Source organism: Macrotis lagotis, chromosome 2 (genome assembly GCF_037893015.1).
Source record: "Macrotis lagotis isolate mMagLag1 chromosome 2, bilby.v1.9.chrom.fasta, whole genome shotgun sequence".
NCBI classification, from domain to species: Eukaryota; Metazoa; Chordata; class Mammalia; order Peramelemorphia; family Peramelidae; genus Macrotis; species Macrotis lagotis.
The window spans coordinates 68,505,999-68,527,740 of NC_133659.1; the positions used below are offsets into that span (position 1 = coordinate 68,505,999).

General features: G+C 37.0%; 1 long non-coding RNA gene across 1 annotated transcript in view; it reads left to right on the forward strand.

The window, feature by feature from the left end:
* The window catches only part of LOC141511040 (uncharacterized), a 42,006-nt gene that overhangs the window by 19,771 nt on the left and 493 nt on the right, over nt 1–21,742 (forward strand). The window contains exon 3 of the long non-coding RNA XR_012475252.1: nt 19,632–19,755. This is a non-coding gene — a long non-coding RNA (uncharacterized LOC141511040). The remainder of the gene's footprint in view (nt 1–19,631; nt 19,756–21,742) is intronic.

A 21,742-nucleotide genomic window follows, 5' to 3' on the forward strand; every position in this document is an offset into this window, starting at 1 on the left:
ACTCTTTTTTTAGTTTTTCAAGGCAGTGGGGTTAAGTGGCTTGCCCAAGGCCACATAGCTAGGTGATTAAGTGTCTGAGGTTGGATTTGAACTCAGGTACTCCTGACTCCAGGGCCAGTGCTCTATCCATTGTGCCACCTAGCTTCCCAGGCAGTATACTCTTGAGAGAATCCAGGAATCAAGGAGGGAAGCCTAGTGAAGAGCATGTATATAAACATCGATGAAGTCAGAAATTGAAATGTTCGTGTCATTTGAGTAGCTCATAGATGTATGATCCTAGAGTGGGATTCTTAACCTGTGGGACCATGAACTTTTTTTTAATATCTTGGCAACTATTTCAGTATACTTGGTTTCCTTTTAATCCTTTGTATTTTATTTTACATATCTAATATATTATTCTAAGAAAGTATCTATAGGTTTCATCAGATATCAAGAGGGTCCATATCACAAAAAGGGTTGAGGACCCTTAATCTATAATGATGGGGAACTTCAGTTATCCAAATATCTGATAGACATCTCTTTCCCCCAAAGGCAGAGCAGCAAATAATTTTTTGATTTGTCTTGATAATTTAAGCCTTTAAAAGATTCAAAAACTGATAAAGGGAATTTCTGTTTTGAGTCTGATTCTTACCGACAAGGAAAAACTGATTATTTTGGGGTGGGAATGATGGGAATCTTTGGGAAAAGTCACTAATTCATCTTAAAAATTTGTGAAAAAAGCAATGGACAATCTAGAGGAAAAAAAATAGACAAAATTTATAAAGCACTTTGAAAATCTTGAAGCACTATATAAAGTTAAGTTCTTTTATTATTTTTTTAAAAATTAGAGTTTAAAGGATAATAAATAGATAAAGGGGCTGTTGGTTAGTTATGGGAAAAATAACATAACTTCTTAGCAAGAGGGAGGGGAGATGTAAGGTGGATATTCTTGATTTTGTTCTGTTTTTTGTTTGTTGTTGGTTTTATTTTGGTTTTGCCTTTCCCCCGGTCCCTGGAGCAGGCTAGTGTGAATATACAGGGGGACAAAACCTGTTCCTGTCGTGGACGACTGATTTCCTTGGTCTCCTGAGGTGTTTACTAGATCCTCTAAATGCCAGTTCATTCATACTCATTGAACTGGAAGGCCTGCAGCAGGTGTGGGAGGTGAGTGGGGCACTAAATTTTAGCTTGCTTCATTGGTTGTTATTTTTTTTTTTTGGCTACCTTACTTTTATTTTTGTTTGTGTTTTTTTTTTTCCTCCTCTGGATGATGATGCTGTTTGTTCATAATAGGTCTCCCAGGCTTGTCCTTGATCTCTGAATTGCTGAGAGGAGCTGCGTCCATCATAGTTAATCAACTCACAATACTGAAAGTTTGTGTGTGTGTGTGTGTGTGTGTGTGTGTGTGTGTGTGTGTGTGTGTGTTTGAATTTATTTTTTCTCTACTGTCCTCTTTAATCTTTTTGCACAATTCCTTGGGCTTAGGAAACACTTAGTACCTGACTCATAAAGGAAACTAATAAATTAGAACTGGCTGAGTCCCATCAGTTTGACTTAGCACCATAGAAACAAGAGGAAAGTGAATGAAGAGAGAATGGCTTTAGGGTCATGCTTGAGGAGAAAGGGTTTTAAGTCAGGAAAGAAATGAGAAAGATTGAAATAGCAATTGTGGAATTATGGTTCAGAGATGAGAGGGACAACACTAGCCTGGCAACAGCTGACAGTTCTGAGAGTTAAAAAACTTCTCAAGAGTATATGCCCTTCTGGCAGCTAGGTGGTACAGTGGATAGAGTACCAATCTTGGAGATAGGAGGACCTGAGTTCAAATTTGACCTCAAACACTTATTGGATGTGGGACTCTAGGCAAGTCACTTAAATTTGATTGCTTCTAAAAAAATAGAATATGTTATCTGAGATATTAGAATATTGGGGGCATAATGAAGGTAGTAAGATCAGTTGTTTCAAACATATTAGGGTCCCAGGGCTGTGAAAGTTATAGGTTTAGATGATGGAATATTTCTGCTAGAGTCTTAAAAAGCACATGATGAATGAGACAAAAGGTTGGTCTCAGAGTCATAAGGAGCTAGGTTCAAGTCTTGCCTCTAACACACCCTGGCTATATGACAGGGAAAAATCAATGAACTCAAGGCAACTCTCTAAGACTTCAAGTTGTAGAGAGAATGGGGCAATCTACATTGGTAAAGGACATTTCCACACCTAGGAATTCCCTTCCAAGAAGAGAGAAGTTCTAGTCTGCATCTTTATCCTGTGAAGTGACCTCCTTTTTTTGGATTCTGGTTTCCTCAACAGTGGAACTTGGGGTACTGGTGGTAGTGGTGTTTAGAGGTTGGACCAGACCAGATCTCAACCTATACTACACATTAGTAGTATAGTGGGGTAGCCTGCTTTCATAAAAGAACTGAGGGAGTAGAGAGAAATCTTGGACAAGAGTTTGTCTCTATTATACTTAGACCCTAAGCTATTAGCCTTTATCCATCTAAACATTAATTTGATAATTAATTAATTAACAAAATTCAACCCAGAGCAGATAAAAAAAGCTAAAGCTGGAGATCATGCCCACTACCATTTCCCACATTTATTCAAATCCAATTGAACAGATTTTTAAAAATAAGTGTCAAAATATCATAAAGATGTGAGAAATCTGGGAAAATTAGATATTTGAGATTCCCTCCCTTCCCCCTCCAAATCATACTGTCATGATACAATTCCAAATGGTATATTTCCACTGCATGACTGTGAGGGACTAAATACTTCCATATCTATCGCTTCCTCTAGCCTATGGGCTTTCCTGTGATTTAATCATGGCTTTCTCACTGTGGAAAGCTAGCTTTGTTTTAAAAGGCTGTAATAAGCATGCAATGAGTTGTGAAGATAGGAATATATTCACCCATGTATATTTACGGACACATTTCTGCAGGCAGTTTGTAGCTACATCGAACACTAGCTCTATAGTATAATTTTTCAATGATATTACATGGTTTAATAAAGGTAATCTAGAAAAAGCTTTTTTAAAATTTTATTTTAAAGCACACATTTACTGAATGGTTTTAAATCACCTTATAAAAATAAAAGCTTTGCCCTTTTGGCCAAGACCATGTTCCTTCCTCTAAAATTGGTTATTTTGATGTCATTTTGCTGCTTTTTTTAAAAATAAAAGATAAACTTGCTGATTTTTCAAAGGTACCACTCTGGAAGCTGTAGTGCCTTTCTCTGAATTCCTATGATAGACCTCAGGCTAGACATAACCAAGAATACAGGGATGAGGTTATTTCTTCATTCATTCATTTATCTGCTCATTCATTCAACAAGCATTTATTAAGTCCAATCTGTTTTCAGAACACTGTACAGGTGAAACAAACACACTACTGTTTTTATCTCCATTTTACATCTGAGGAAACTGGGGCAAACGATGTTAATTGACTTGTCCAGCAACTCTCAACTAGGCTACATATCTAAGGCTTCATTGGAACTCAAATCTTCTGACTCCAGGCTAGGGATCTAATCACAAGGGCACTTAGCTTCCCTAAAGATATTGTTCAATCATGTCCAGCTCTAAGGCACCCCATTTGGGGTTTTTCTTGGTAAAGATACTGGAGAGGTTTCCCATTTCCTTCTCAGCTCATTTTACTGAGGAAGACAGACTCTGAAACATCTAGCTTATGTCTGAGACTGGATTTGAACTCAAAAAGATATCTTCCTGAATCCAGGCTTGGCACTCTATCCACTGGACCACTTAGCTACCTATGCTATGGAGGTATGTCATTTGATATCCTATGAAGACTTTGCCTCTTACTCTCCCAGCTCAGAGTTCTCGATGCTTCATTTACCAAGGGGGGAACAACCAGTTGGAATGTGTCATGAAAATATGATGCCCTACATTGTGATTCCTGTTGTGGTCTCTCTGGGGCAAACTTCAGCAGGATTCTCATTTCACTATCCTTTGATCTACAGTTTATTGAGGCAGCTAGTTGCAGATAGAACATTAGGCCCAGATTAAGAAAAACCTGAATTCAAATCTGGTCTTAAACATTCACTGGCTGTGTGACTCTAGGAAAGATATTTATACTGTTTTCCTCAATTTCTTATCTGGAGAAGGAAATGGCAAATGACTTCAGTATCTTTGTCAAGAAAACCTCATGGATGACAGCCATGGAATCATGTAGAGTTGGACACAATTGAACAATAAAAAGTTGTATTTTTTTTCTTTGCCTCAAACTGTTGACCTATACAAAGCTTTTAGTGAGCTAAAAGATCCACATCTGTTTCTTTATAGTTATCTACCCTGTAGAACTCATTTAAGTTATAACTATAAATATGTAATGTTCATTTCCATACTTATATTTTGAATGAATGAGCATTTAAATGTTTACCATTTGCCAACCACTGTGGTATGAATTGGGAACACAAAAAGAAAAACTGAAGCATCTCCGTTCACTCTGATTTGAGGAGACAACACATAAAAGAAAATTAAACTTCAGGGTACATAGAAATAATGAGAATTCCTGAGGATGCAGCTGTAGCTCTAGATAGCAAGGCCCAGGGGTCCTTCACATTTGTCAGCAGGTCAGAACACAGTGCTGAAGTCTGCCCAGTGCAGAGTCGGGGCACATGGTAAAACCCAATAATCTTCCACTCAACTGGAAGGGATAGAATTTGTGACTACTATCTTAGTCAAGCCACGAGAGTGCTCAGCAAACCTTAGCAGCTTCTGGGACAGCACAGACTAGGGAAAAAGGAGTGTGTGCATGTGTGCATGTGTACCTGCGTGTGTGTGTGTGTGTGTGTGTGTGTGTGTGTGTGTGTGACAAATGGGAAAGGATATCTAATACCTGTCTTATTAGGATTCTAGGGTTGACTAGGGAAGGAAAGACCAAGGTGGAAGGACACTGTCCATTAAATTCATTAACATGTTCTCTGTTATAGAGAGGTGATAGATTTAGAGTGTAGGATAAAACCTATATATTTTTGTATATAGCCATTAAGAGAATTAGTTTTGCCTCACTCTGCAAATTTGCTATAGGCAATTTCTAATTTTTTTCTCCCCCAATAGCTGGAGTTGGGGTGAGAGACAGAAAATAGATTTCCTTTAATTAAAAAAAAAGAGAAAAGGGGGGAGGGTATTACAGATGAGGAATTTTGCATGCTCTCTTAATTAGTTTACTTAGTTACAAGAGACCTTTCATGAGGTGGGAGTAATTTGTAAATGTTTGTAATGAAAAAACAAAACACATCAATAAAATTAAAAAAAATACTCCAGACCTAACTTGTTAGGGTATGTCTATCATTGCAGGCTAAGATCCTTTCATCCATTCATTCAAAAACAACCATTACGTACTCATTACATGAAGAACACTAGACTTGATATTCTGACAGATACAAAGCTGAGATAAAATATTTTTTCATGGGCTGCTCCATGGCATAGCAGATAGCCATTGACCCTGGAATCAGGAAAACCTCAGTGCAAATCTAGCTTCAGACCTATACTAGTTGTGTGACCCTGGGCAGGTCACTTAACTTTTGTTTCCCTTAGTTTCTTCATCTATAAAATGGGAATGAAAAAAAGCACACTTAACTCCCAGAACGCTTTAAGGCTCAATTAAGATAACAATAATCCCTGGCATATAGCTTTAGTTTCTTCACCTGTAAAATGAAGATAATAATAGCACCCACCTACAAGGGTTGTTGTGAAGCTCACCTGAGATAATGCATATAAAGTGCTTTGCAAACCATAAATGCTATTTAAAATGCTAGTTCTAAATGATAGTTCCAGTGATCCCACTTTTGAAGTACACATTTGCTTCTAAACCCCTCACAAATCTGACTTCTATAGCACAATTCCATTAAAATTACTCTTTCCAAGGTTAACAATAATGCCTTAAAGTTAAATCTTGATGGTTTTTAAATTTGCATTCTTTTGAATCTCCCTGAAACTTCTGATATTATTGTCCACCTCTTTTGTCTTCTCATGAATACTTTCCTTTCACTAGGCTTCTATGCTACATCTCTCCTTTCAATCTCTTCTTCTTTGCCTGTTTTTTCTTACTTCCTTGGCCAGATCATTTCTTGTCTTTTTCCACCCATCCCTCCCTATCATATTTGGATATAACTCTAGGCTCTGCCAGGGGCTCACTTTGTTTCTAAACTCTTTGAGAGTAGGAATTGTTTTATTTTTTTTTCTAAGTACTTAGCATAGAATCTAATTCTCAGAATGCGTTTAATACATACTTATTGATTGTTCTCTTTCTATGCTCTCCCTTATTGATCTTATCAGTTCCCTTGTGTTCAATTATCATCTCTATGTGAAGGACTCTAAATCTATATGTCCAGTTCTCATTTCTTCTCTGAACTCCCACTCTGAATCATCATCTGTCTCCTGGACATCCCTAACTAAATGTTTCATCAGGATTTCAAATTCAACTGTCCAAAAGAAAATTCATTACCTTTCCCCACATAGTTGTCATTCTTCCAAACTTCCATATATTTCTTGAAGATACTATTGTCCTCCTGGTAACTTAGGTTCATAACCTTCAAGGCAGCTTATTTGAGATTTTTAATAAGTTTTTGAAAACATTAAGCATAAATTTGCTAGGTGGCAATTTCTACAATTTCCAGATTGGTGACTTCAAGTTAGTCAAGAAACAATAAATATCCAAAACCATTTACAAAGTGCTTCGTATAGGACTTCTAGGTAGAGCCATAGTGGATGGCGTTCTCAGAGTCAGGAAGGCTCAGCTTCCTGAGTTTAAATTCTGGCCTTTAGACACTTTCTAGCTTTGTGACCTTGGACAAGGCATTAACCCTGTTTGCCTTGGGTTCCTATCTGTAAAATGAAATGGAGAAGGGAATGACAAATCATTCCACCATCTTTGCCAAGAAAATCTCAAATTGAGTCATAGAAAGTGAGAGAGACACAACTGAAAAATAGCTTAACAAAGTTGAAGCACTGTGCTAAATGATAGAGTTACAAAGAAAGACAAATGACAATCTCTACCCTCCAAGAGCTTGCAGCCTAGTAGGGGAAGACAACATATAAAAAGAATTTGAAAAATGGTCTCGATGGATTTGAGGAAGAGTATTTGGTATTGGTTACCCTATGAATTCTAGAATTACAGAGTTCTCTCTGATGAGGCAAAAAAATACAGGTCTACTCCCCTTTCAGGTGAAAATCCTTTAAATACTTAATTGTTCCTTTTTCTTCCATCAAATGGATAAAACCAACCCTGTTACCATTCTGGTAGTTCTATTTTGCTTGCTTTTCAACTGAACTGCCTAAAATGTGATGTCCATGCCTGAATATAATACTTCAGACATGATCTGACCTAGGCAGGATACAGTGAGATTATAGAACAGTGTCTGGAACCTAGTACCTGCTTAATAATGCTTGTAGAATTTAATTCCATCTTTGTCTTTATTCTTGGACTACATACCTCCGTCAATGCTTTGGAATACTGAGTAATTTCTTGGCTGCCATATAGTATTATTGACTTGCTTTGAACTTGCATTTCACTAAGACTCCGAGATATATAGCAAATGAATTGTATCTAACCCTATGACCTGAATCTTGTATTTAGAAGGTTGATTTTTAAAAATTTCATCTTGTTTATTTAAATTTCATCTTGCTTATCTGGCCCAATGTTCTAGCCTGTTATGAATTTTTAGATAATGCTATCTATATCTTTCTTTGCACCATCAATTAATCAATCAAACATTAGTTAATCACTTTCTATGTTTAATCATAGAAATTATTTAATCACTACAGTCCCTGCCCTCAAGGAGTTTATAATCTCAAAGCACTAGCTAATCTTTGTATGTCTATATAATCTGTAACCTCAATAAACATTGGTATACCTTTGGTTACATTATTGATTAAACTGTTAAATACAATTAGACTAATTCCAGATTCGTGGGGGGTGCTTTATTGCAATTCGTTTTCCAAGCAGTCATTCAATCATTATTGATCACTCATTGAATGAACTCATTCAAATGACTCCAAATCTCCAAATCATTGTTTTGGGTTTAAATCTCTCCATTTTTTCACAAGAAGAATTTGAACCTTTATTACTGTTATTATTATTATTATTAATAACCAAATCTAGATACACTATAAAATTATGTAAAACAGGTTCAAAAAACTAGGTAAACTATAAAATATTCCTGCTATTTTGCCAGGAAGGAAATCAGGGTAAGCTGACACAACTGATTCTAAATAAAATCATGCTGAGCCTTTGTGATCACCTCTTTTTCCTATAGTAATTGTTCAATAACTATCATATTAATAATAAAGACTATTCTCTTCCCCTTTTGTAATAGGGAATCATTTTCCTTCTCAGTCCTGCGTGGGGCCTTTCTTGTTCTCCATGAGTTTTCAAAGATCCTAGCCAGGGATCTTTGCACCTCTGGCAAGTCTCATAGGAGGTATCTTCAGGTATGGGAGATGACTATACCTTACCCCATCAGAAAAACAGATACCTAGAGGAAGTGAACCATTTGATAGCTTCCTATTTAAACTAATTTTTCTGGATGACTAGATAATAAAGATAGTTTCTTTACATTTGACATATAAGAAACTTGATTACTTGGGGTGGTGGTGGTGGTGGGTGGAGTGGCATCCTTTAATATGAGGCAGATGCTTTGAGAAGAAGAATTAAATGAGTCTTGAATTCAACCACTCTCCAAAAAGCCTCATCATGACCAAGTGAGAAGGGATCATCTAATCCATTTTTTTTTTTGATTTTATAACTGAAAGAAACAGGTCCCAGAGTGGAACAGTGAGGATGGGTTTTAGTGATCATTGATTCCCTTTCTAAAAGTTCACAAACCTTTCCTTTCATGTTGAGTTCTAGAATTTTACCAAGAATTAGAATAAAACCCCTAGGCCTATATGGACAAAAACTTACCCTTGTTTGAAAACCGTTTGTGGTCTGGTGGCATGTGTCCCATCCCCTAATTTTTTTAAAAGATAACTTTTTAGGAGCTGTTTAGCTGTTGGCCTCTACAGAGACTCCAGACAATACTTCCTGTCTAAGGATATGAATCCTGCCTATTATATTATTCATCTCAGTTGGCCTCAAACAGCCAAGGAATGGTTAATAATTTTTTTAGGAATTTCTGAATAGTAATTACAATGCATATTTAAGGAAGACATAATGACATCTCTGACTTTGAATTATTCTCCTTGCTGAAATGGAGCGCTGATATCTACCAAACAGTCTAGGAGGGATGAAATCTATAGCTCCCAGAACTGATAGAAAATTCCTGTAGGTTAATAATTTATTCACTGTCTGTGATTGCAGTTGTACATTATATCTGTTTCCATTAGATGTCCTCTTTTATTGAGCTTTCACAGTGCACATCAGTAGCCTCTGTTTGAAATAAGTTACTTGCTTTGAAAAGTAGGTTCTGGATGATATAATTTCATTTGCACTATTATGGGGAGCCCAAAGTGCTGAAGTTTTGAGCATTTTATATCTTTGCACACAAATATCTGAGATCATTTGGTGGATCTCCATCTGAAAGTTTTCTTCTCTGAGATCCAGAAGAGAATGCCTCTTACTTATTCAAGCAGGAATTGGCCATGTCCTCCTCCTCAGTCCAGAATCCTTTCATGCTGAAAGGTAGGTATCTTATTCAACCCTCCCTAAAGTCACTTTAGGTACTTTTAAATAAATCATTTGAGTATAAGTAAATCATAGAGTATACCTATATAAAGGAAGAACCTTTTGTAACCTTTCATTAAAGGTGATGCATTTTTATGGTTAGGCCAACTGGCTCTTTCATCAGCTCTTTGGGTTAGAATACAGCAGACAAGCTGAAATAGTATAGGGAAATTCAGTTGCAAGGTCTGGGGAGTAGTGCAGAGGATCACTGTGGTTGCAGTGGGAGATGTGTGACAATGTAGAAAATTCCACATTGGGTTTCATTGGAGATGTCTGGTAAGTTTCCCAGAGTCCTATTATTCATTAGGGTTAGAAGTGAAGACAGACCCTCTCAGAAGATTGTCAAAAAGCTGTGATCTTGGGGTAATGACCAGGTCTTGTAGCCTAGGCTTTCAGAGGACCTCAAAGGGTGCAAGAAAGAAGCACACAAACTCCATCTGCATGTCAATACTCTGGTGCTGAACCCTGTTTGCCTCTACTGCTTTGGAAGTTGAACTCATTTGCTTTCTCCAAAAGCCCTCTTTCTATGTAAATGGATATCAATTATATTTTTGTGTTATCTATTTATGGATACCAATTGTATTTTGTATTATCTATTTATCTCCAGGATAAGATTTATATCTATTTATCTCCAGGATAAGATATATAAACTCCTCTATTTGTCATTTAAAGCCCTTTATTAGCTATCTCCAACCTGCTTTTGCAGCATTATTGCACATTACTCCCCTCATGTCTATGGAGGTACAGCCAAACTGGCTGTCTTACTATTTCTCATACATATCTCTCCATCTCCTCCTTCCACCCTTTTGCCTGGTAGGCCTTCATACCAGAAATAATTCTCACACACTTCTGTTTCTCAGAATCCCTAGTTTCCATCAAGGTTCACCTTCATGAAGTAAGACAACTTTTTTGATCTCCTTAGCTGCCTCAGTTTCCTCTCCAAAATTACCTTCTATCTATTTAATAATTATAATTAAAAATATATCATACATACTCTAGGAATTGGGCTAAGCAGTTACAATTATTAGCTCATTTGATCTTCACAACAACCCTGGGAAATAGCATTATGATTCACATTTGACAAATGAGGAAACTGAGGCAAACAGGATCATACAGGTAGTATGTATGTGAGGTTGGGTTTTACGGAATGCAGCTGGGCATGACCAGAGAGAGCACATACATTCACCTCCTGAGGGGAATCAATCTCTGGAAGGTCTCCTTTCTCTCAGTTCACTTGACCTGGCTTTGGCTCAAAGACTGACTTTGGTGCTACACTTAGTCTGTTGCAAAGAATGTTGGCCATCATTTCCTAAAATAAAGGGGAAAGAAATATGGATTTATATGCCCCGGGCTCATGATGGAACACATTTTAAAGTCAAATCAGAACTCAAGTGAATCTTTGAAGATCAAAGGTACATTCACTTGGTACCTTTGGAAAGGCTATGTGGAGGCAAACTGTTTTGTCTTGGCAAGACTAGATGATGGGGTGTTTTTTACTATTGTAGTGGTAACATCTTTTCTTCCTTTCTCCCCTCACAGCGACTTTTAACTCTAATGCTTTCATTACATTTAATTCTGTGTTATTCTGTTTTTTATTCTGTGTTGTAGCTACAGTGTATTTGTAGAAAGTCCTCCAGGGCTACTTCCAAACTCCCATTCATGATATTATGCCAGTAACCCAGACGATGACTGAATACTTCTCTCCTCAATATTAAAAGGATAATTTGAGGGGTGAGGATGGTTTTTCCTTAATAATATCACTTATGAACCCCCATCCGTCAATTTTTTAACTGTTTTAAGTTGTGTCTGACTCTGTGATCCCCTTTGAGATTTTCTTGGCAAAAGAGGGAGTGATTTGCCATTTCCTTCTCTACTGTGTCCCCATTTTACAAAAGGGGGAATCTAAGGCAAATAAGATTAAATGACTTGTCCAGGGTCATACAGCTATTAAGTGTTTGATGCCATAAATGAACTAAGGAAGATAGGTCTTCTTGACTCTAGTCCTGATTCTCTAACTACTGTGTCATCTCATTGTCCCCATTTAATGTGCTCTAATACTGATTAATCAGTTGATCTCTTCTGAATATCAATTAGATTTCACAAAGAGATATTCACTGATGTATAAAAAAGGACAGAATATGGAAATATCCCTCAGAAATCTAGAGTGCATTCTACTATAAATAAATAGTTCAGGAGAAAGTGGACAGTCTCAGAGAACATATTACAAAAATGTAAGTCGGTTCCTGGTTGGATGGAAGTCCTTTTCTCCCTTTGTGGAGTTCTTATGGAATTCCCTTTAGTTATTGTTTGCTTCTGGGATCCTTATAGATTCCAAAAACTACCTTTCCATAGTGGGTCTAGCTTGACCTTGGTTCCCAAGGGAAATACTTCTGTCAATCATTTCTGTGCTATGGACCTTGCTGGGACTGATGCAAAGTCTTAATCTTTCAACCTTCTAAAGTTTATAAGGTTATCCTCTGGTTGGGAAGTGGAGTGGAAGATAGAAACTTTCCCTCCGGCTACTTCCCAAATGAATCCCTCTTAAGGGCAAAGGCTGAATCCTAGACTCTTAACAGTCTTGCTATCATTTATCTCTCCCCCAAGCAACCCCAAGATATGCCTGCATGGCATCATTTGCTTTCATCTAAGGACTCAAAAGCTTTATATTCTTCCTTTGATTTAATAGCTACACCTAGTTTAGACATCTGTTTGTCAGATTCAATTGAGAGGTCCAAGTCCCCTCTTCTCTAACAATTGGGAGGAGAGTTTAAAATACCCTTCTTCCATATTTATTATATGGTGTTAGAGGTTTGTTTTATATGTAAGCTCTAAACAGGCTTATTTAACAAATCCTCCCGTAGCCCTCAGGTTTCCTGCACTTTTACTTCTATTTTAAAATATGATGCTTGTAAAGTGCTTTGCAAACCATTAAGCACTATGTAAATTTTAGCTATTAATAGTAATTACAAATTGTCACTAGTTCTGAAGGCAGCTAAGTGGTGCAGTAAATTAACCTGTAGTTAGGAAGGCTTGAGTTCAGATCTGATCTCAACAGGAAGCAGAGATCACTTCTCCCCCCTATCATAGCCTGCTTGCTTGCCCAGATGGGACTCAGCACTATCAGGTACCAAAGGAAATCCTTCCTGCCAATGCTTTTTTCCCCTTTCCCCATCCCTGACTATATGCTGATCCCTTGGGAAGAGAAACTAGAATTACTACTCTTCTCTAATCCTACAACCCACAGCTCCTTTCCCAATGGTGGTAAACCAAGTTTCTTTGGGCTTTCATTCATTGCCTATTGAACATGGTCACTCATAACTCTTGGATTGCTAGAAAGCACCAATGTTAACTCATCAATCAAAGTCTGAAGCTCATCACTTATTTGTATTTGCTATACCACTTTACCTTCTGGCCCTGTCACTATGCCCTCCTAAGCCCTGGGTGTTGTCATTTAAACTACCTATAAACCTTTAGGAGCCCTGGGCTTTACCATCTGAATTACATGCTAAGAATTGTATGCTAAGAACTACACACCCATCTGTTTTTCTTTCAATTAAATCCTCCCATATATGCTTCCTTTATTAGTTGAAATACAAGCTTCTTAGAGTAGGGACTGTCTTGTTTTTTTCTTTGCCTTCTCACCACTTACTATAATGCTTAACACATAGTTAAATGCTTAATAAATCCTTTTCTTATTCATTTGTTTATTGCTTCAATTGGGTCACCTAAGGTGGAACTATGAGTACACAGAAGAAGATGAATGTGAGAGATGGAAAAGTTCAATGTACAGAATGTGTCAGGCAATTTGACATGTGTGGGTATGAGGGAGAATCAAAGAAGACTCTCTTGTTTTTAGAGCTGTCAAATGAAATAAGGATATTGGTAAGAGGGATGGGTTGGGGGGGGAGGAGATAATGAATTCCATTTGGAACATGTTGAGTTTTGAAGTGCCAGGATAGATGGTTCAGTGGTCAGTCGAATGTATAAGATTGTGAGGTTAGGAACAGATATCTATATCTATAGATATTGGAGTCAGCTTCATAGAGCTGATAATTGAACTCATGGGAGTGGCTGAGATCACTGGAGTGAAAAGAGAAGAGCATTGAGGACAGAGTCTTGGGGGCCACTCAAACTTTGGAGAGAATGAAGGTAAGAAAGGGAGAATGACTGAAAGGGTAAGTTCTTAAAGAATACAGTAATGAATGGGATCAAGTCAGGCTGATTGGTAATTTTCAGTGTGAGCTTCTATACCTTGGAAATCATCCAATGCAACAAATTAGAATATTTTTTGTTGTCTAAACTAAAGTTAGTGATGGGGAAACATTAATATACAGATTGAATTAAAAAATGTGTCCTGTACATTTCTCCTCTCCCCTGTGACCTGGTTGTCAGATATATATCAGCACATCTCTGGATCAAGGTTATCAATAGAAGAATGAGCTTGGGCTAGGAGGACTACCTCATCTCTTGAGAAAGGAGTAAAAGAGAAGGGAAGAGATGAATATAAGGAGGTTTTGAGGTTTGGAAGAACGAGGATAAGAGATAACATAATGGGAGGTTTTGCTTTCTCACTAAAATGTCATCTACTAGGAGAGAAAGGACTAAAGGTCCCACTTGGGGTTTGAAGAAAGAAGGTTTGGAACAGTCACATTAGGGGTAGGATTAGGAAGTCTATCAGGGATGAAAATAAGAATTTATGTGGAGTTGTGAGGACTCAGCATAAATTTATAACTGTATGACTTTGGGCAAATAATTTCACTCTGTGCATCAGTTTCCTCATTTATAAAATTATGGGACTGGCTGTGATGATCTCTCGAGTCTTGTAGCACTTTAGCAGCTTCTGAATATGTGAGTTGCTTGATGACCAATTCCATTTTTGGAGTAGTAGGTCCACCAGAGGTTCAGGTCACATGATCCATGGGGGTCATTCTTACCATCCTAGCCTCTGTTGTTATGATTTGCCTATAGATGCTACCATGTATAATGATGATTACTATGTGCATGATACTAGCAGAAGCAGACAGGTAGTCTTAGAAAAGGATGGGGCTGCCTTTTTTTGACAATGCATGGAAAAACTAGGCATTGAAAGAGAAATGGTTTTAGTAATTATTCTCAGAGACAGGTTCTGATAGCCTCCACACAAAATATGGGGCCTTATAAAAATATATATAATCTCAGTTCTCTGGACAGGAATAGGAGGTTTTTTGTTGCTCTTTCCCTCCACAAAAAAATGTAGAAAAGACATAGGTCACTCAGACTGACTTAAGGAATATCTCCTTCATAGGATAGCTTTAGGAAAGCAATTATGTAGAGTGCATAGTAAATTAATCTATCTTTATCCATAATATAATAAACAATATTATAATATATAATATGCTATTAACATAACATATAATATGAAGATGATGACATTGCCATGTCTTTTTCTTTTTATTTCTTCTTTCCTTCTCTCTCCAAGTTCTTTGGCTCTCCAACACACTGTGTAGACTGGCATTCCATTTAAAGGATGTTACATTTTGTACTTGCAGAGACTGCTAAATTAACAACCCTGGAGACAGGGATAATCACTCCTACCACCCACCTTTCTGTGAAGGGATTTGTGAGGATTAATGAGAAAAGAAACAGAAGGGTCTGGGTTCCAAGGGAAGATGGCATTGCAGAAGGGAGAGGGTTTTATTAGCTCATCACAGTAAGCAAGGAAATCCTTGTGCAGGTAATGGCTTTGGGATTCTCCCTGACCTGGGTTAAATTTAATTTCTTTGTTGATTTTTGGTTAACTAGAAAGGTCACATACATGCGTTGGTGCAACACTGTCATCTTACTGTGTTTTCTCTTATTTGGAAACTTGTAGATGCACTTGTTCTCCCTCCTTGATAACTGAAGCAATTATTTATTTGTTTGAATGCAACAGTGATTGAAGGGGGACTTTGATATCATTTTGATGCAATTCAAAATACTTTGTGGAGTTGAAATCATATTACCTAAATTGGAATTTCAGACCTATAACCGATTGACAAATGGGACTTTGGGGCAGTCACTTAACCTCTCTGGCATTCAGGTGATAAAGAAATAAACACTGTTCTTGCGTCAGAAACCATGGGTTACCATCTGTTCAATCCCTGGCACTTGCCTATATGTATCTTGTTGGGCAAGTCACTTTATCTCACTGGGTCTTAGGCTCTTCATGTCTAAATTGGATGGCCTCTGAGGTCCATTTTAACTCTAAAATCTATGACCTTAGGATCTGAACATAAAGGAGTTGGACTAGACTCTCTCTAAATTTCCTTCATTGCACCTATCATCTAATCTAGTATCTGGATTCCTTCTTGATTAGACTGATGTTAGAACCCACACACAAGTCATAAACATTTCTCTCTCTATATATAGTCAGTTTCAATGGGGAAAAAAATCCTCAAATTATCTGTAGGTTGGTCAGCCAGACTGTAAAACTATGAAGAGAGAATTTTACTGATGGCACAATGACTCAAAACCTAAAAAAATGATTAATTTCAGTTTTTTTTAAAAAGTAATATTAATTAAAATTTTAACAGTTTAGTATAGGGAAGGGAAAATCATCTAATAGAAATAGAATAGATTAATTTAAAATAATAGTGTTGTACACATAACAATACCTTTTTTTTTCCTTTCAGTAACCTGCTTGTTGGCTCCTAAAAATGAAGGGATTTTGTTTTTTGTTTGCCTTCTTCTTAGGAGAAGTAAGAATCATAGTTTTATTAATTCATTTAACCACATCAATTTGTCAGGTATTTGTTAAGATGCAAAATAATTTTAGAAACTATAACATATTTGGGACTATATCTACCATGGTAATCCAAGGACTGTGTGAGAAAATTATAAACATTCTTTGTGAAAATAAAACAGTCTTAAATAATTGGAGGAAGATTAAATGTTCATGGGTAGGTTGAGTTAACATAATAAAAATGATATTTCTACATAAATTAATTGACTTATTCAGTTCTCTATCAATATGATTACCAAGGGAATATTTTCTAAAGCAAAGAAAATACAATGAAATTCACATGTAGGAACAAAAGTAGGAATCTTATGTATCAAAATGAAAAAAAATGTAAGAGAAAAGGGATCTCTATCAATATCATAATCAAACTTTATTATAATGCAGTAATCATTACAATGAACTGGTACTGGTTAAAATAACAGATAAAGAATTCTTGCATATTTCCAACTACCTTTTCGACTCCTCAAATTGCATGTCCTCTATATGTCTTAAACTCAACATATCTAAAACTGAACTCCTTATCTTTCTGTCTAATCCTCCTAATGTCTATAGTACTGTTTAGGGCACTACCACTGTGCTAGTCATCCATGCTCAAAAACCTAGGTGTTAGCCTGAACTCTTTGCTCTCTCTCATCCCTCTATATCCAGCCAGTAGTCAAGTCCAGTCATTTCTGCTTCTGTAATATCTTTTCTCATCTGACACTAAAGTCACACTTTTGCAAACTCTCATCACCTTACACCTGTACTATTGTCTGCTGCTTGATTTTTCTTCCTCAAATATTTTTTCACTCCAAATCATCTTCTACTCTTCTGTCAAATTGATTTTTCCTAAAGCACAAACTTGACCATATTATTTCTCCATTTAATACCTTCCAGGATCTTCCTATTAACTCTAAGTTCAATCAGGTAACACTCTGGTTGACTTTCAAAAACCCTTCATGACATGGTACCATCTTTGTAGTTTTTTCGGTCTATAATCCAGCGACACTGGTCGTTCTGTCCCTTACAGATGACAATACAACTTTTGCGTTCCTAAAGATTAGATGCTTGTCTTCCATGTTGTAATATGCTTTCCTGAACTCCTGGCTTCCTTGGATTCCTTCAAGTATCAGCTAGTGTTCTACAAGAAGCCTTTCCCAGGTCTCCATAATCCTAGTGCTTTCTCTCTGACATTACCCTTCTTCCAGTATATCACTTATAATCATGTTTTCACATAGGTTTTTTTGGCAAGCTGTTTTCTCAAATAGACTGTGAACTTCTTGAGAACAGGGAATTTTGTTCTGGTTGGTTAGTTCTTGTCCTTCATTATTGAAGAAGACCAAAACAACAGGGTGTCTGACTGTGGTTGATCAGACCATTGTGAGCTCAGAATACTCTATCACAGGTTGGGTACAAATAATCCATGTGAACACCTGGGGTGTTCCATTTGAACACCTGGGGTGGCTAAGGTAAACTTAAATATGTTGTATTTCCTTTGAGCTTCTTCAATTCTGCCTTCATCATAGAGTACAGCACTTTCATTGATGAGGGCTCGCCATGCTAAGTGGTCCTGTTCCCATGTCTCCCATGCAGTACAGTCAATTCTAAAGTTTTTTCAATGAGATCTTCAGGTATTGCTTCTTCTGACCCCCTTGTGAGTGCTTGCCCTGTGTGAGTTCACCATAAAATAATTTTTTTTGACAACCATACATCTGGCATTCTAACAATGTTTCTAGTCCATCATAGTTGCACTCTCTGTAGTAATGTTGGAATTCTAGGTAGTTTAGCTCGAGAAAGAACTTCAGTATATAGTATCTTCTCCTGCCTGGTGATCTTCAGAATCGTCCTAAGACAATTTAAATGGTAGCAATTCAGTTTCCTGACGTTTCACTGGGAGATTGTCCAGGTTTCAGATATATAGCAATGAGGACAGCACAACAGCTCTGTTGACCTTCAGTTTGGTAATAAGTCTAATGCCTCTTCTCTCCCACACTTTCTTTAAGAATCTCCCCAATACTAAGCTATATCTGGCAATGTATGTGTCAACCTCATTGTCAATGTGCACCTTCTTGGACAGGACACTGCCAAGGTAAGTGAACTTGTTCACAATACTGAAAAATGTCTCTATTTGCTATAATCGATGATTCCACATACAGGTGGTATGGTGCTGGCTGATGGAGCAACTGTGTTTTCTTGGTATTAATTGTTAGACCAAACTTAGCACAAGCAGCAGGGAATCAATCTATACTTTACTGAATCTCAGCTACAGAGGTTCTACTGAGTGTATAATCATCTGCAAACAGAACATCATGCACCAACACTCCCTCCACTTTGGTCTTGGCTTTTAGACTTTTCAAGATAAAGAATTTGCCATCAGTGCAGCAGCTGACCTCAGGGTCATGTTCTTCTTCAGTGAAGGTGTTTGATAACATCCTGCTAAAAAGTATGGGAGCAAGGACACATCCTTGTTTCACTCCAATGATGACTGGGAAATGTCAGGAGCATCATTTGTTATCCAGAACCTTGGCATGCATGCTGTCATGCAATTAATAAACAATGCTGATGATCTTTTTTTGACATAATTTTCCATAAGCCCTCCTGATAGATAGTATAAAAGGCCTTTGTCACATCTATATAGACCTCTGTTTTGTTCCTGGAATTTTTTCCTGGAGTTATTGGGCAGCAAACACCATATCTATCATTCCTCTCCCAGTTTCTGACCGTCTCTCAAGGAGGCAACCAGCAAGGACTCTGGCAAGAATCTTACCAGCAATGACTAAAAGAGAGATACCTCTTTGATTGTCATCGTACAGTCTATTCCCTTTATAGAGATGGACAATGGAGGCATCCTTGAATCCTGGGGGATAACATTTTTATGGAAAATTTCAGTAAGTTTTTGCATAAGCAATGGACCCCCCCCCAAGCTGGAATAGAATCAGTACCAGGTGTTTTGTCACTTGAAAAGAACCTAATTGCTTTCAAAACCTCTTCTTCAGTTGAAACTTTAGCTAGGAACTGATTGACTTCAACTTGAAGTCAATGGCTTCTGTAATGATTGATGATGGTCTGTTAAGAACACTTTAGAAGCGAAGCATTCAGCCCATCTCTCTAGGATCATGTCCCTATTGTTAATCAATGTGGATTCATCACACTGAGTAGTTGAGATACACCATATGTCTTTGGCCCATAAATAACTTTCAGGGCATCATAACAGCATTTTGGTTTGTTTCTGTCTGCAGAAAATGGAATTTCATCTGTCTTCTTACTGAGCCAGGAAACCTGCATCTCTTTCAACTTTGCTTGTACTTTACTTTTGATGGAAGTAAATGCTGCCGTCTTAGAAATGGATGAACTATCCTGCTGGTAAACCCTATGGAGTTGTTGTTTTTCATTTAGCAGCTTATGTATTTCCCCATTATTTTTATCAAATCAGTCTTTGAGTTTGTAAGCGTTCTGGTCCAGATGAGGAAATGCAGTGCTGTACACCAGATCTCTGAAAGCTGCCCATTCTTTTTCTGTTCACTGTTGCCAACTTTGTGTTGGCTCAGTTTTCCCTCCAAGTTAGCAACAAGCTGTCCCTACTCAGAGGGATACTCTAATCTTTTCACATTAATTCTTTTAGTATTCATTTTGCCTTGGGGTTGAATGCAAATGTTTACTTAAAGAGGATGAGTCTGTGATCAGCTCAGCACTCTGCACCACCACACATTGCCTTTGTTACTCTCACATCCTGTCTATCTCTTTTACTTAACAAACATGAAGTCTAATAGATGCCAATGTCTGCTGCAAGGGTGCATGCAGGTGCATTTAGGTAAATGGAAGACAGTGTTTGTGATTGGAAGGTCATGAGATACACAAGTCTTTGGTAGTAGGTGACCATTGCTGTTGCTGTTTTCAACTCCCTTTCTCCCAAAGAATCTCCTCCATGTCTGGTAATCTGAGCCTACTCTAGCATTTAAATCACTCAGAATTATAAGCTTGTCCTATTTTAGTACATTGATGATAAAGACCTCCAGGTCTTCATAAAGGGGTTAGATAAGTTCTTGAAATGTAGGAGGCATTTAATAAGTTCTGCTTGACTGATAAACAACATACAGAAGCAAAGGATCGCATATTGTCAATGAACCTAAAGACCCCAGGTCCTGGAGAAAAGATGACTTAATCAACAGAATTTGATAAGAAAACTGGAAATCAATTTATCAGAAGTACAGTTTAGGCCAATACCTCACACCACATACCAAAATAAGATTTAAATGCAAATATATTCTATATCAAACATCATTAACAGATTATTGAATCAGGAAAATTTATTATTCAGCTCCATGGATAGAGAAAGACATCCTGACTAAACAAATAATAAAGAATACTACACATGGTAAAAATGAACAATTTTGATTCCATAAAATTAGGTTTTTGCAAAATCACAAACTGAATGCAGTTAATATTAGGAGGGAAATAGCAAAGGGGAAAAACCTTTGCAATAAGTTTCTCTAATAAAGGTCTGATATTCAAAGAATAAAAGGAACTTATTCAAATTTATAAAACTAATAGCTATTTCCCAGAAGATAAGGGATCAAAGGATATGAATAAGAAGTTTTCAAAGGAAGAAATGGAATTTATCAACAATTATATGGAAAAATTCTATAAATCATGGTAATTAGAGAAATGCAAATTAAAGCTATTCTATCACATATCCATCAGACTTGCAAAGATACCAGCAGAGGAAATTACAAATGTTAGAGAGGCTGTAAGAAAAACGGGATCACTAGGTCATTTTTGGTAGAGCCATGAATTAGTGCAGACATTTGGAAAGCAATTTAAAAATATATCCCCAAAGTCACCAAACTTGTATTCCCTTTGCTCCAACTATCCTAGTACTAAGAAAAAGAAAAATTACTGATATTTGCAAAAATATTTATAACAATTCTTTTCATCATTGCCCCAAATTAAAAATGAAGGGGATGTCATTCTCTTGAGAAATCATTAAACAAATGATGTAATGTGAATGTCACATAATGTGTTGAAATAATGAAATGGATATTTTCAGAGGCAACTGGAAAGACCTCTATGAATTCATTCAGAGTTAACTACTAATAAATAGCATTTATATAAGACTTTAAGATTTAAAAAGAATTTTGCATATATTATCTCATTTGATCCTTGCAAGAATCCTGTGTCAGGTGCTATTATTGATTCTATTATTGAATTCTATTTTAGAGAGGAGAAAATAGGGACTAGAAATATAAATGACTTATCCAGAGTCACTCAGTCAGCAAGTTTTTAAGACAAGATTGGGACTCAGCTCCTTCTGACTCTAAGTCTAACACTATAATCACTATACAGTTGTCCC